General features: G+C 45.0%; 2 non-coding genes across 2 annotated transcripts; one reads left to right on the top strand and one right to left on the bottom strand.

The window, feature by feature from the left end:
• Positions 1–3,591: 3,591 nt before the first annotated feature.
• LOC142707648 (U2 spliceosomal RNA) lies at positions 3,592–3,786 on the top strand. Its single transcript, XR_012868563.1, has one exon. It is a non-coding gene; the product is annotated as a U2 spliceosomal RNA (small nuclear RNA).
• A 1,393-nt stretch (positions 3,787–5,179) lies between these two features.
• Positions 5,180–5,370, bottom strand: LOC142707645 (U2 spliceosomal RNA). Its single transcript, XR_012868560.1, has one exon. It is a non-coding gene; the product is annotated as a U2 spliceosomal RNA (small nuclear RNA).
• Positions 5,371–15,791: the final 10,421 nt, after the last annotated feature.

Raw genomic sequence — 15,791 nt, 5'->3', positions numbered from 1 at the left:
GGAGGAAATGTCTGATTTTAAGTTCCACGAATATTTATTATTTTAAAATCAAGACGTTATTTTAATCTCCACAATGTCTGAAGTAAAGGGAATCTCCCTCAACGTGAGGGGCGCCAAGTCCAAAGTTAGAAGGGTTGCTCTCTTCAGCTTTTTAGCTGGCCTGGCAGCCTCTGTTTTTTTCCTGCAGGAGTGCGGCATTCCCCATACGATGAAGTACCATAAATACCAAGAGGATTGGAAGTATGGTCCATCAGTCTGGTCTGGATGTAACGAGTCCAGATCAGCAGGGGTCGCCATTCTTTTTAAGGGAAACGTTTTAATCGATTTTATCCAAGAGATTCTTCCAGGACGTATTTTATTGGTTAAGGCTTTTATTGACGGTGTGAAATGGCAGTTTTTAAATTTTTACGGCTCACCAGACAAAAATGAAAGAGCAGAAATGTTAGCGATTTTACCTCTTTTTATTAACACGACTGAGCCTTTTATCCTCGCAGGTGATTTTAATTGTATCCTGAGAGGGGAACACCGGCTTACCAGCGCTACAAGCAGAAACTATGACAAGACCTCTGGACTGCTCAAAGATATGGTGGGTGATTTTAAATTAAAAGACGTTTATAAAGAATGTAACAGGAGCAGTCCAGAGGAAGCCGGCGTTACCTGGAGCAACGCCACCTGTAGCTCCAGGATAGATTTAATATTTTGTAACGAGAATCTACTGCCTTTTAAATGTGAAGTTTTAACCAATGTTTTTTCCGATCACAAGCTTTTATCATTTTATGTAAAGCGTGATTTTAATAACATTATTAGTAAAAAGTCCTGGAAGTTAAATGTTTCCCTTTTAGATGATCCACAGGTTTTTACAGATTTTATTGAATTTTACAAAGAGAGTAGGCGGGTGAGAGACACACGGGCTCCCATCACTGAATGGTGGGAGAAAATGAAAAGAAAAATAAAATAATTTTTATTAAAAAAAGTGTGGCAAAAGCCAGAGAGAAGAAAGCTTTTTTTAAAATCCTCAACACCCGCCTACAGACCCTGTACAAGATGAGAGAGCATGAGATAGATGTAAAAGACGACATCACCAACTTAAAAAAAGAGATAGCTCAGTGCCTGGAGCAGAAAGGCAAAGAAATTATTTTTCGTTCCAGGATACAACACGTGGAAGAGAACGAGACCTGCTCCAGGTACTTTTTTAAGAAGATGAACAATAAAAAAGCTATTCTTAAAAACATTGATGGGGTGTCGGATGTACAGGGTCTTTTAAGTAAAGTTCATGAGTTTTATACTGACCTTTTTAATGTGAAAACTGTGGATCGTGATTTTATGCGTGACTCGCTGAAGGAGATTACCACTGTTTTAGACCCTGTCTCCCAGAATTTTTTATTGCAGGAACTGTCGGAGCAGGAGATTTTAGAAACAGTGAAGAGTTTTAAAGCAGGTAAAGTTCCTGGCCCGGACAGTATACCCAGCGAGTTTTATGTCAAATTTTATGACATTTTAAAAGATGATCTCTTAAACCTTTTTACCGAAGTCTTTCATTCCAAGATGCTGCCTAAGTCCTGGCGGAAGGGTGAGGTCTCCTTGCTATACAAGAAAGGTGACATCGCAGTTTTAGAGAATTGGAGACCAATAACCCTTCTGAATAGTGACTACAAAATAATGGCAAAACTATGCGCAAACCGTTTAAAAGCCATAGTACCCCACATCATACACTCTAACCAGGTGTGTGGGGTGCCAGGCCGCAGCATCTGGGATAATATTAATTTAATAAAAGATGCGATTGAAGACACAAAATCTAGAAACGGAAAATTAGCAATTTTATCCATAGATTTTCAAAAAGCTTTCGACCGAGTATCGCACTTTTATCTTTTTAAGGTTTTAGAGCGGATGGGTATACCAGAAGGTTTTTTATTATCTATTAAAGCCTTTTATAAAGATTGCACAAGCAAAATTTTAGTAAATGGTTTTAAGACACAGGACGTTCTTTTAAACTCTGGGGTGAAGCAGGGGTGTCCCTTGTCCCCACTGCTTTTCATATGTGCACTAGAGCCTCTGCTATGCGCAATACGCCGTGATAAACAAATACGTGGAGTCCCCCTGCCAGGGGGAGGCGGCATAGAGGCTAAAGCAGTGGGGTACATGGATGATGTGGCGATACTTTGTAGGGACACCCTGTCGCTTCAGAAAGCCCTAAAACAAATTGAGTTTTATTGCTGTGCTTCCGGTTTTAGAATAAATTTCAGCAAAAGTAATATTTTAAGAATAGGAAGCATGGTTTTTAGAGACGTACCCGTTCCTGTGTCAGATACTATTAAAGTTTTAGGTATCTCCTTCAGTGAGCACGACAATGGTTTTATAAGTTGGGACATGGTGGCGCAGAAGGTAAACAATAAAATTTGTATGTGGAATATGAGGAAACTCAATATGGAGGGAAAAATTTTAATCATAAAAATGGTCATTTTACCCCTTCTTTTATACACAAGCATGGTGTTCCCTCCCCCAACAGTTTTATTACGAAAAATAACAAAAGCATGTTTTACCTTCTTTTGGAGTTCCAGGATGGAGAAATTGAAACGAGAAACGGTAATAAAGTCCAAACCAAAGGGTGGCAAAGATTTTCCTGATTTTAATAGGTTTCTTTTAATTAAGTTCTTTAGTTTCTGTTTTAATTCCCTTTTTAAAGAGCACTATTGGTCTTACTTTTTACGTTTTAATACTGGGTTTTTTATGCGGAGGTTTGGTTGGTTCAACATAATTTTATCCTCACCATACGCTTTTAAATTACCAGCGAATTACGTAATTTTAGAAAAAATAGTGGCTCTCTTCAATTTAAAAGGGAAGACCGTGAACGAACTTAAAAACAGCAAGAAAATAATTAAAGACCTGAGAGAGAGCGAGACGGTCAGCAATGTAGAGAATTTTAATACGCAACGATGTGCTTTTATTTTCAAAATGATTAATGTGTTTTATCTTTTTAATGCACAGATGGACCTGGCCTGGAGCTGCGTTCATCAATGTCTTCCATGCCGGGCATTCCAGTACAGAAGAGGATTCACGAGGTCTGCCGTCTGCCCGAGGGAAGGCTGCCAGGCCGAGGAAACTATAAGACATATTTTTTGGACATGTGACTTTGCAAAACAATTTTGGAAAAAAATATTCCCTCTTTTGGTGAAGATGGCAGACCTAAAGGACTTAAACTATGAAGATATTTTATATGGACTTTTTGGATGCCCAACCGCGAGTCAGAAGATAATTGCATGGAAGACGATGAATTGCGCCAAAGAAGCTCTATGGAAGGCCAGGAACATCCTCCTTTTTAAGCACGACGTTTTATCGGTTGATGATGTTTTGGGTCTTTGTTTTAGTGAGATGTATATTTATTTTTTACTAGACAAAAAAAGGAATGCCACCCTTCTAAATAAATGGTTTGTGACTGACTGGAACTCCAAATAAATAAAGATTTGCCCCATGTCCCTCTACATAAATTTTATGAAAATTTGATTTTACTATTGTTACAATGTAAAAATTATTTGTATATTATCTATGTAACTAAAATGTGTTTTATTGTAAAATTGAAATTTTTATAAATAAATCATTGACACCCCCGCGAGGGGGTAGCCAACTGAAAAAAAATCTGTTCTTATCAGTTTAATATCTGATACGTCCCCTATCTGGGGACCATATATTAAATGGATTTTTAGAACAGGGAGATGGAAATAGAGCTTGCTCTGTCCACTCCACGCATTGACCTGGTATTGCAGTATTTCCAGGACCGGTGCACCCTTTCCTTATGTGTTGACTAAAATCAGATTCCAAAAGTGTTTTTTGTGTTTGCCATTGTTTCTGTCTTTCTGAAGGGATCTCCCCTTTTAATCCCATTATTTCAACACCTGTTGGACAATGCATGAGTGATAATGAGCTAATTGATTAAATGCAATTAATGAATACATTGCCACCTCTTGTTTTGTGTCGTCTGTGTGTCTGTGTTTCCGGCATTTCACATTGGAACAGCTCATTCACCTTCCTTGTCTTCTCTCTGCCCTCCCTTTTAGGTAAGTTAAAGAGCTGCACCTGAGCCAGCCACTGATTGATGCAGCACCACAGTCAAATAGTGGAGTGGAGTAGGGGAACAGCAAACAGCCATTAAAGCCGCCCGCCCGCCCGCCACAATGGACCAACCTGTGTACACTAGATGGATGTGATGGAATGTACTGTCGTCCCTACATTTCAAGAAGGAGTAAGAATTGCAGTTGCAACAAAGCCTTGCTTGCCTACAAAGAGAGCAGCAATTTGGATTTGTTACTATTTTACCTAGAAGAATAACAAACTGTGCAAGGATGGAGGTTGTAGGAGCAAGGAGAAGTTGTCTGTAAAGTTGGTGGATGCTTATTTTCCATTTTGCAGTCCCTTGTTCCGTCTGAACTTTATATAAGACGGTGCGGCTCAGTCAGTCACTCAGTGTTGCCTGAGAGGGCAACACTGCAACAGCCGGCCGCCAGGCTGTCTTTTTTTGCACAGCTAGTTGCCTCCAGGAGGCCACAAGAGGGAGACAAGGGACTGCAAAATGGAAAATAAGCATCCACCAACTTTACAGACAACTTCTCCTTGCTCCTACAACCTCCATCCTTGCACAGTTTGTTATTCTTCTAGGTAACATAGTAACAAATCCAAATTGCTGCTCTCTTTGTAGGCAAGCAAGGCTTTGTTGCAACTGCAATTCTTACTCCTTCTTGAAATGTAGGGACGACAGTACATTCCATCACATCCATCTAGTGTACACAGGTAGGTCCATTGTGGCGGGCGGGCGGGCGGGCGGCTTTAATGGCTGTTTGCTGTTCCCCTACTCCACTCCACTATTTGACTGTGGTGCTGCATCAATCAGTGGCTGGCTCAGGTGCAGCTCTTTAACTTACCTAAAAGGGAGGGCGGAGAGAAGACAAGGAAGGTGAATGAGCTGTTCCAATGTGAAATGCCGGAAACACAGACACACAGACGACACAAAACAAGAGGTGGCAATGTATTCATTAATTGCATTTAATCAATTAGCTCATTATCACTCATGCATTGTCCAACAGGTGTTGAAATAATGGGATTAAAAGGGGAGATCCCTTCAGAAAGACAGAAACAATGGCAAACACAAAAAACACTTTTGGAATCTGATTTTAGTCAACACATAAGGAAAGGGTGCACCGGTCCTGGAAATACTGCAATACCAGGTCAATGCGTGGAGTGGACAGAGCAAGCTCTATTTCCATCTCCCTGTTCTAAAAATCCATTTAATATATGGTCCCCAGATAGGGGACGTATCAGATATTAAACTGATAAGAACAGATACTACACTTGATCTTAGCCAAAAGGCCGAGAAGCGATAACCCGAACGGGCCGCGCGTTGCCCGAGCCTGCCCGATACTGCTGTTCAGCCCTTGCAGCGATTCAGCCTACTTCTAGGCAATTCCATGGGGCCCTGCAGGCTTACACACTCACAGCTACACGGGAGGTGAATAAAGGCCGGAGAGGAAGCCAGACAGGATTTGCTTCTTTTGCTTGCACCACAATGCAGTGCTGAAAGAGGAGGAATCTACATAAAAACGCCTTCCTGGCAACGCCCAAATGCCCTGCTGCCATGCAGATAAACACTGGCAGCGGCAGCAAGTGCATGCCCACAGCCACCCCTTGTTCCTTCACACCTTGTATCAGCTGTAATCCAGTCCAGTCCAGTGTTGCCTGCTGAGCAGCACTGACCAACACTGCCTGGGCCCAGGCTTTTATCTCTGAGGCCCCATTATGATGTCAGAAAGCTGGCTCTGGCTCCTCAGGGCTCCACTATGACACGTGCAAAGTTCCGTCTGAACTTTATATAAGACGGTGCGGCTCAGTCAGTCACTCAGTGTTGCCTGAGAGGGCAACACTGCAACAGCCGGCCGCCAGGCTGTCTTTTTTTGCACAGCTAGTTGCCTCCAGGAGGCCACAAGAGGGAGACAAGGGACTGCAAAATGGAAAATAAGCATCCACCAACTTTACAGACAACTTCTCCTTGCTCCTACAACCTCCATCCTTGCACAGTTTGTTATTCTTCTAGGTAACATAGTAACAAATCCAAATTGCTGCTCTCTTTGTAGGCAAGCAAGGCTTTGTTGCAACTGCAATTCTTACTCCTTCTTGAAATGTAGGGACGACAGTACATTCCATCACATCCATCTAGTGTACACAGGTAGGTCCATTGTGGCGGGCGGGCGGGCGGCTTTAATGGCTGTTTGCTGTTCCCCTACTCCACTCCACTATTTGACTGTGGTGCTGCATCAATCAGTGGCTGGCTCAGGTGCAGCTCTTTAACTTACCTAAAAGGGAGGGCGGAGAGAAGACAAGGAAGGTGAATGAGCTGTTCCAATGTGAAATGCCGGAAACACAGACACACAGACGACACAATTGGTTTAATCGGTTTAATCAATTAGCTCATTATCACTCATGCATTGTCCAACAGGTGTTGAAATAATGGGATTAAAAGGGGAGATCCCTTCAGAAAGACAGAAACAATGGCAAACACAAAAAACACTTTCTGAACTTTGCTGCCAGCCGCGAAAGCGAAAGTAACCAAGATCGAGCGTCTAGGATTTACTTGTGAATAGCTCGCCTGGGAAACATCCAGATAAGTCAAAGACAGTGCTTCTATACTAATTGCCAGGCGCTGAGACGAATGCCGCCAAGATCAAGCGTCTAAGACTTACGGTTCAATAATTAGCCTCAGAAACAGTGGGAAACAGTGCTTCTATACTAATTGACAGGCGCTGAGACGAATGCCGCCAAGATCAAGCGTCAAAGACTTACGGTTCAAGAATTAGCCTCAGAAACAGTGGGAAACAGTGCTTTTATACTAATTACCAGGCGCTGAGACGAATGCCGCCAAGATCGAGCGTCTATGACTTACGGTTCAAGAATTAGCCTCAGAAACAGTGGTTCTAAACATGCTGCCAATAGCTCGCCTGGGAAACATCCAGAGAAGTCCAAGATAGTGTTTTTTAGACTGGCTGCCACGAGCTGAAACGAATGCAGCCAAGAGCGAGCGTCTGTCACTTACGGTTCAAGAGTTATTCACAGAAACATGGTTCTGAACATTGCTGCCAGCCGCGAAAGCGAAAGTAACCAAGATCGAGCGTCTAGGATTTACTTGTCAATAGCTCGCCTGGGAAACATCCAGAGAAGTCAAAGACAGTGCTTCTATACTAATTGCCAGGCGCTGAGACGAATGCCGCCAAGATCGAGCGTCTAAGACTTACGGTTCAAGAATTAGCCTCAGAAACAGTGGGAAACAGTGTTTCTATACTAATTGCCAGGCGATGAGACGAATGCCGCCAAGATCAAGCGTCAAAGACTTACGGTTCAAGAATTAGCCTCAGAAACAGTGGGAAACAGTGCTTTTATACTAATTGCCAGGCGCTGAGACGAATGCCGCCAAGATCGAGCGTCTATGACTTACGGTTCAAGAATTAGCCTCAGAAACAGTGGTTTTGAACATGCTGCCAATAGCTCGCCTGGGAAACATCCAGAGAAGTCCAAGATAGTGTTTTTTAGACTGGCTGCCACGAGCTGAAACGAATGCAACCAAGAGCGAGCGTCTGTGACTTACGGTTCAAGAGTTATTCACAGAAACATGGTTCTGAATATGCTGCCAGCCGCGAAAGCGAAAGTAACCAAGATCGAGCGTCTAGGATTTACTTGTCAATAGCTCGCCTGGGAAACATCCAGAGAAGTCAAAGACAGTGCTTCTATACTAATTGCCAGGCGCTGAGACGAATGCCGCCAAGATCAAGCGTCTAAGACTTACGGTTCAAGAATTAGCCTCAGAAACAGTGGGAAACAGTGCTTCTATACTAATTGCCAGGCGCTGAGACGAATGCCGCCAAGATCGAGCGTCTATGACTTACGGTTCAAGAATTAGCCTCAGAAACAGTGGTTTTGAACATGCTGCCAATAGCTCGCCTGGGTAACATCCAGAGAAGTCCAAGATAATGTTTTTTAGACTGGCTGCCACGAGCTGAAACGAATGCAACCAAGAGCGAGCGTCTGTGACTTACGGTTCAAGAGTTATTCACAGAAACATGGTTCTGAACTTTGCTGCCAGCCGCGAAAGCAAAAGTAACCAAGATCGAGCGTCTAGGATTTACTTGTCAATAGCTCGCCTGGGAAACATCCAGAGAAGTCAAAGACAGTGCTACTATACTAATTGCCAGGCGCTGAGACGAATGCCGCAAAGATCGAGCGTCTAAGACTTACGCTTCAAGAATTAGCCTCAGAAACAGTGGGAAACAGTGTTTCTATACTAATTGCCAGGCGCGGAGACGAATGCCGCCAAGATCAAGCGTCAAAGACTTACGGTTCAAGAATTAGCCTCAGAAACAGTGGGAAACAGTGCTTTTATACTAATTGCCAGGCGCTGAGACGAATGCCGCCAAGATCGAGCGTCTATGACTTACGGTTCAAGAATTAGCCTCAGAAACAGTGGTTCTGAACATGCTGCCAATAGCTCGCCTGGGAAACATCCAGAGAAGTTCAAGATAGTGTTTTTTAGACTGGCTGCCACGAGCTGAAACGAATGCAGCCAAGAGCGAGCGTCTGTCACTTACGGTTCAAGAGTTATTCACAGAAACATGGTTCTGAACTTTGCTGCCAGCCACGAAAGCGAAAATAACCAAGATCGAGCGTCTAGGATTTACTTGTCAATAGTTCGCCTGGGAAACATCCAGAGAAGTCAAAGACAGTGCTTCTATACTAATTGCCAGGCGCTGAGACGAATGCCGCCAAGATCGAGCGTCTATGACTTACGGTTCAAGAATTAGCCTCAGAAACAGTGGGAAACAGTGCTTCTATACTAATTGCCAGGCGCTGAGACGAATGCCGCCAAGATCGAGCGTCTATGACTTACGGTTCAAGAATTAGCCTCTGAAACAGTGGTTCTGAACATGCTGCCAATAGCTCGCCTGGGAAACATCCAGAGAAGTCCAAGATAGTGTTTTTTTAGACTGGCTGCCACGAGCTGAAACGAATGCAGCCAAGAGCGAGCGTCTGTGACTTACGGTTCAAGAGTTATTCACAGAAACATGGTTCTGAACTTTGCTGCCAGCCGCGAAAGCGAAAGTAACCAAGATCGGGCGTCTAGGATTTACTTGTCAATAGTTCGCCTGGGAAACATCCAGAGAAGTCAAAGACAGTGCTTCTATACTAATTGCCAGGCGCTGAGACGAATGCCGCCAAGATCGAGCGTCTATGACTTACGGTTCAAGAATTAGCCTCAGAAACAGTGGGAAACAGTGCTTCTATACTAATTGCCAGGCGCTGAGACGAATGCCGCCAAGATCGAGCGTCTATGACTTACGGTTCAAGAATTAGCCTCAGAAACAGTGGTTCTGAACATGCTGCCAATAGCTCGCCTGGGAAACATCCAGAGAAGTCCAAGATAGTGTTTTTTTAGACTGGCTGCCACGAGCTGAAACGAATGCAGCCAAGAGCGAGCGTCTGTGACTTACGGTTCAAGAGTTATTCACAGAAACATGGTTCTGAACTTTGCTGCCAGCCGCGAAAGCGAAAGTAACCAAGATCGAGCGTCTAGGATTTACTTGTCAATAGCTCGCCTGGGAAACATCCAGAGAAGTCAAAGACAGTGCTTCTATACTAATTGCCAGGCGCTGAGACGAATGCCGCCAAGATCGAGCGTCTATGACTTACGGTTCAAGAATTAGCCTCAGAAACAGTGGGAAACAGTGCTTCTATACTAATTGCCAGGCGCTGAGACGAATGCCGCCAAGATCGAGCGTCTATGACTTACGGTTCAAGAATTAGCCTCAGAAACAGTGGTTCTGAACATGCTGCCAATAGCTCGCCTGGGAAACATCCAGAGAAGTCCAAGATAGTGTTTTTTAGACTGGCTGCCACGAGCTGAAACGAATGCAACCAAGAGCGAGCGTCTGTGACTTACGGTTCAAGAGTTATTCACAGAAACATGGTTCTGAACTTTGCTGCCAGCCGCGAAAGCAAAAGTAACCAAGATCGAGCGTCTAGGATTTACTTGTCAATAGCTCGCCTGGGAAACATCCAGAGAAGTCAAAGACAGTGCTACTATACTAATTGCCAGGCGCTGAGACGAATGCCGCCAAGATCGAGCGTCTAAGACTTACGGTTCAAGAATTAGCCTCAGAAACAGTGGGAAACAGTGTTTCTATACTAATTGCCAGGTGCGGAGACGAATGCCGCCAAGATCAAGCGTCAAAGACTTACGGTTCAAGAATTAGCCTCAGAAACAGTGGGAAACAGTGCTTTTATACTAATTGCCAGGCGCTGAGACGAATGCCGCCAAGATCGAGCGTCTATGACTTACGGTTCAAGAATTAGCCTCAGAAACAGTGGTTCTGAACATGCTGCCAATAGCTCGCCTGGGAAACATCCAGAGAAGTCCAAGATAGTGTTTTTTAGACTGGCTGCCACGAGCTGAAACGAATGCAGCCAAGAGCGAGCGTCTGTCACTTACGGTTCAAGAGTTATTCACAGAAACATGGTTCTGAACTTTGCTGCCAGCCGTGAAAGCGAAAATAACCAAGATCGAGCGTCTAGGATTTACTTGTCAATAGCTCGCCTGGGAAACATCCAGAGAAGTCAAAGACAGTGCTTCTATACTAATTGCCAGGCGCTGAGACGAATGCCGCCAAGATCGAGCGTCTATGACTTACGGTTCAAGAATTAGCCTCAGAAACAGTGGGAAACAGTGCTTTTATACTAATTGCCAGGCGCTGAGACGAATGCCGCCAAGATCGAGCGTCTATGACTTACGGTTCAAGAATTAGCCTCAGAAACAGTGGTTCTGAACATGCTGCCAATAGCTCGCCTGGGAAACATCCAGAGAAGTCCAAGATAGTGTTTTTTAGACTGGCTGCCACGAGCTGAAACGAATGCAGCCAAGAGCGAGCGTCTGTCACTTACGGTTCAAGAGTTATTCACAGAAACATGGTTCTGAACTTTGCTGCCAGCCGCGAAAGCGAAAATAACCAAGATCGAGCGTCTAGGATTTACTTGTCAATAGCTCGCCTGGGAAACATCCAGAGAAGTCAAAGACAGTGCTTCTATACTAATTGCCAGGCGCTGAGACGAATGCCGCCAAGATCGAGCGTCTATGACTTACGGTTCAAGAATTAGCCTCAGAAACAGTGGTTCTGAACATGCTGCCAATAGCTCGCCTGGGAAACATCCAGAGAAGTCCAAGATAGTGTTTTTTTAGACTGGCTGCCACGAGCTGAAACGAATGCAGCCAAGAGCGAGCGTCTGTGACTTACGGTTCAAGAGTTATTCACAGAAACATGGTTCTGAACTTTGCTGCCAGCCGCGAAAGCGAAAGTAACCAAGATCGAGCGTCTAGGATTTACTTGTCAATAGCTCGCCTGGGAAACATCCAGAGAAGTCAAAGACAGTGCTTCTATACTAATTGCCAGGCGCTGAGACGAATGCCGCCAAGATCGAGCGTCTATGACTTACGGTTCAAGAATTAGCCTCAGAAACAGTGGGAAACAGTGCTTCTATACTAATTTCCAGGCGCTGAGACGAATGCCGCCAAGATCGAGCGTCTATGACTTACGGTTCAAGAATTAGCCTCAGAAACAGTGGTTCTGAACATGCTGCCAATAGCTCGCCTGGGAAACATCCAGAGAAGTCCAAGATAGTGTTTTTTTAGACTGGCTGCCACGAGCTGAAAAGAATGCAGCCAAGAGCGAGCGTCTGTGACTTACGGTTCAAGAGTTATTCACAGAAACATGGTTCTGAACTTTGCTGCCAGCCGCGAAAGCGAAAGTAACCAAGATCGAGCGTCTAGGATTTACTTGTCAATAGCTCGCCTGGGAAACATCCAGAGAAGTCAAAGACAGTGCTTCTATACTAATTGCCAGGCGCTGAGACGAATGCCGCCAAGATCGAGCGTCTATGACTTACGGTTCAAGAATTAGCCTCAGAAACAGTGGGAAACAGTGCTTCTATACTAATTGCCAGGCGCTGAGACGAATGCCGCCAAGATCGAGCGTCTATGACTTACGGTTCAAGAATTAGCCTCTGAAACAGTGGTTCTGAACATGCTGCCAATAGCTCGCCTGGGAAACATCCAGAGAAGTCCAAGATAGTGTTTTTTTAGACTGGCTGCCACGAGCTGAAACGAATGCAGCCAAGAGCGAGCGTCTGTGACTTACGGTTCAAGAGTTATTCACAGAAACATGGTTCTGAACTTTGCTGCCAGCCGCGAAAGCGAAAGTAACCAAGATCGGGCGTCTAGGATTTACTTGTCAATAGTTCGCCTGGGAAACATCCAGAGAAGTCAAAGACAGTGCTTCTATACTAATTGCCAGGCGCTGAGACGAATGCCGCCAAGATCGAGCGTCTATGACTTACGGTTCAAGAATTAGCCTCAGAAACAGTGGGAAACAGTGCTTCTATACTAATTGCCAGGCGCTGAGACGAATGCCGCCAAGATCGAGCGTCTATGACTTACGGTTCAAGAATTAGCCTCAGAAACAGTGGTTCTGAACATGCTGCCAATAGCTCGCCTGGGAAACATCCAGAGAAGTCCAAGATAGTGTTTTTTTAGACTGGCTGCCACGAGCTGAAACGAATGCAGCCAAGAGCGAGCGTCTGTGACTTACGGTTCAAGAGTTATTCACAGAAACATGGTTCTGAACTTTGCTGCCAGCCGCGAAAGCGAAAGTAACCAAGATCGAGCGTCTAGGATTTACTTGTCAATAGCTCGCCTGGGAAACATCCAGAGAAGTCAAAGACAGTGCTTCTATACTAATTGCCAGGCGCTGAGACGAATGCCGCCAAGATCGAGCGTCTATGACTTACGGTTCAAGAATTAGCCTCAGAAACAGTGGGAAACAGTGCTTCTATACTAATTGCCAGGCGCTGAGACGAATGCCGCCAAGATCGAGCGTCTATGACTTACGGTTCAAGAATTAGCCTCAGAAACAGTGGTTCTGAACATGCTGCCAATAGCTCGCCTGGGAAACATCCAGAGAAGTCCAAGATAGTGTTTTTTAGACTGGCTGCCACGAGCTGAAACGAATGCAACCAAGAGCGAGCGTCTGTGACTTACGGTTCAAGAGTTATTCACAGAAACATGGTTCTGAACTTTGCTGCCAGCCGCGAAAGCAAAAGTAACCAAGATCGAGCGTCTAGGATTTACTTGTCAATAGCTCGCCTGGGAAACATCCAGAGAAGTCAAAGACAGTGCTACTATACTAATTGCCAGGCGCTGAGACGAATGCCGCCAAGATCGAGCGTCTAAGACTTACGGTTCAAGAATTAGCCTCAGAAACAGTGGGAAACAGTGTTTCTATACTAATTGCCAGGTGCGGAGACGAATGCCGCCAAGATCAAGCGTCAAAGACTTACGGTTCAAGAATTAGCCTCAGAAACAGTGGGAAACAGTGCTTTTATACTAATTGCCAGGCGCTGAGACGAATGCCGCCAAGATCGAGCGTCTATGACTTACGGTTCAAGAATTAGCCTCAGAAACAGTGGTTCTGAACATGCTGCCAATAGCTCGCCTGGGAAACATCCAGAGAAGTCCAAGATAGTGTTTTTTAGACTGGCTGCCACGAGCTGAAACGAATGCAGCCAAGAGCGAGCGTCTGTCACTTACGGTTCAAGAGTTATTCACAGAAACATGGTTCTGAACTTTGCTGCCAGCCGTGAAAGCGAAAATAACCAAGATCGAGCGTCTAGGATTTACTTGTCAATAGCTCGCCTGGGAAACATCCAGAGAAGTCAAAGACAGTGCTTCTATACTAATTGCCAGGCGCTGAGACGAATGCCGCCAAGATCGAGCGTCTATGACTTACGGTTCAAGAATTAGCCTCAGAAACAGTGGGAAACAGTGCTTTTATACTAATTGCCAGGCGCTGAGACGAATGCCGCCAAGATCGAGCGTCTATGACTTACGGTTCAAGAATTAGCCTCAGAAACAGTGGTTCTGAACATGCTGCCAATAGCTCGCCTGGGAAACATCCAGAGAAGTCCAAGATAGTGTTTTTTAGACTGGCTGCCACGAGCTGAAACGAATGCAGCCAAGAGCGAGCGTCTGTCACTTACGGTTCAAGAGTTATTCACAGAAACATGGTTCTGAACTTTGCTGCCAGCCGCGAAAGCGAAAATAACCAAGATCGAGCGTCTAGGATTTACTTGTCAATAGCTCGCCTGGGAAACATCCAGAGAAGTCAAAGACAGTGCTTCTATACTAATTGCCAGGCGCTGAGACGAATGCCGCCAAGATCGAGCGTCTATGACTTACGGTTCAAGAATTAGCCTCAGAAACAGTGGTTCTGAACATGCTGCCAATAGCTCGCCTGGGAAACATCCAGAGAAGTCCAAGATAGTGTTTTTTTAGACTGGCTGCCACGAGCTGAAACGAATGCAGCCAAGAGCGAGCGTCTGTGACTTACGGTTCAAGAGTTATTCACAGAAACATGGTTCTGAACTTTGCTGCCAGCCGCGAAAGCGAAAGTAACCAAGATCGAGCGTCTAGGATTTACTTGTCAATAGCTCGCCTGGGAAACATCCAGAGAAGTCAAAGACAGTGCTTCTATACTAATTGCCAGGCGCTGAGACGAATGCCGCCAAGATCGAGCGTCTATGACTTACGGTTCAAGAATTAGCCTCAGAAACAGTGGGAAACAGTGCTTCTATACTAATTTCCAGGCGCTGAGACGAATGCCGCCAAGATCGAGCGTCTATGACTTACGGTTCAAGAATTAGCCTCAGAAACAGTGGTTCTGAACATGCTGCCAATAGCTCGCCTGGGAAACATCCAGAGAAGTCCAAGATAGTGTTTTTTTAGACTGGCTGCCACGAGCTGAAAAGAATGCAGCCAAGAGCGAGCGTCTGTGACTTACGGTTCAAGAGTTATTCACAGAAACATGGTTCTGAACTTTGCTGCCAGCCGCGAAAGCGAAAGTAACCAAGATCGAGCGTCTAGGATTTACTTGTCAATAGCTCGCCTGGGAAACATCCAGAGAAGTCAAAGACAGTGCTTCTATACTAATTGCCAGGCGCTGAGACGAATGCCGCCAAGATCAAGCGTCTATGACTTACGGTTCAAGAATTAGCCTCAGAAACAGTGGGAAACAGTGCTTCTATACTAATTGCCAGGCGCTGAGACGAATGCCGCCAAGATCGAGCGTCTATGACTTACGGTTCAAGAATTAGCCTCAGAAACAGTGGTTCTGAACATGCTGCCAATAGCTCGCCTGGGAAACATCCAGAGAAGTCCAAGATAGTGTTTTTTTAGACTGGCTGCCACGAGCTGAAACGAATGCAGCCAAGAGCGAGCGTCTGTGACTTACGGTTCAAGAGTTATTCACAGAAACATGGTTCTGAACTTTGCTGCCAGCCGCGAAAGCGAAAGTAACCAAGATCGAGCGTCTAGGATTTACTTGTCAATAGCTCGCCTGGGAAACATCCAGAGAAGTCAAAGACAGTGCTTCTATACTAATTGCCAGGCGCTGAGACGAATGCCGCCAAGATCGAGCGTCTATGACTTACGGTTCAAGAATTAGCCTCAGAAACAGTGGGAAACAGTGCTTCTATACTAATTTCCAGGCGCTGAGACGAATGCTGCCAAGATCGAGCGTCTATGACTTACGGTTCAAGAATTAGCCTCAGAAACAGTGGTTCTGAACATGCTGCCAGCCGCGAAAGCGAAAGTAACCAAGATCGAGCGTCTAGGATTTACTTGTGAATAGCTCGCCTGGGAAACTTTCAGATAAGTC

The sequence above is a fragment of the Rhinoderma darwinii genome, unplaced genomic scaffold (assembly GCF_050947455.1).
Source record: "Rhinoderma darwinii isolate aRhiDar2 unplaced genomic scaffold, aRhiDar2.hap1 Scaffold_3868, whole genome shotgun sequence".
In the NCBI taxonomy this organism is placed as follows: Eukaryota; Metazoa; Chordata; class Amphibia; order Anura; family Rhinodermatidae; genus Rhinoderma; species Rhinoderma darwinii.
The sequence above is the reverse complement of the archived record's forward strand: the minus strand, read 5'-3'. Positions and strand labels throughout refer to the sequence as shown.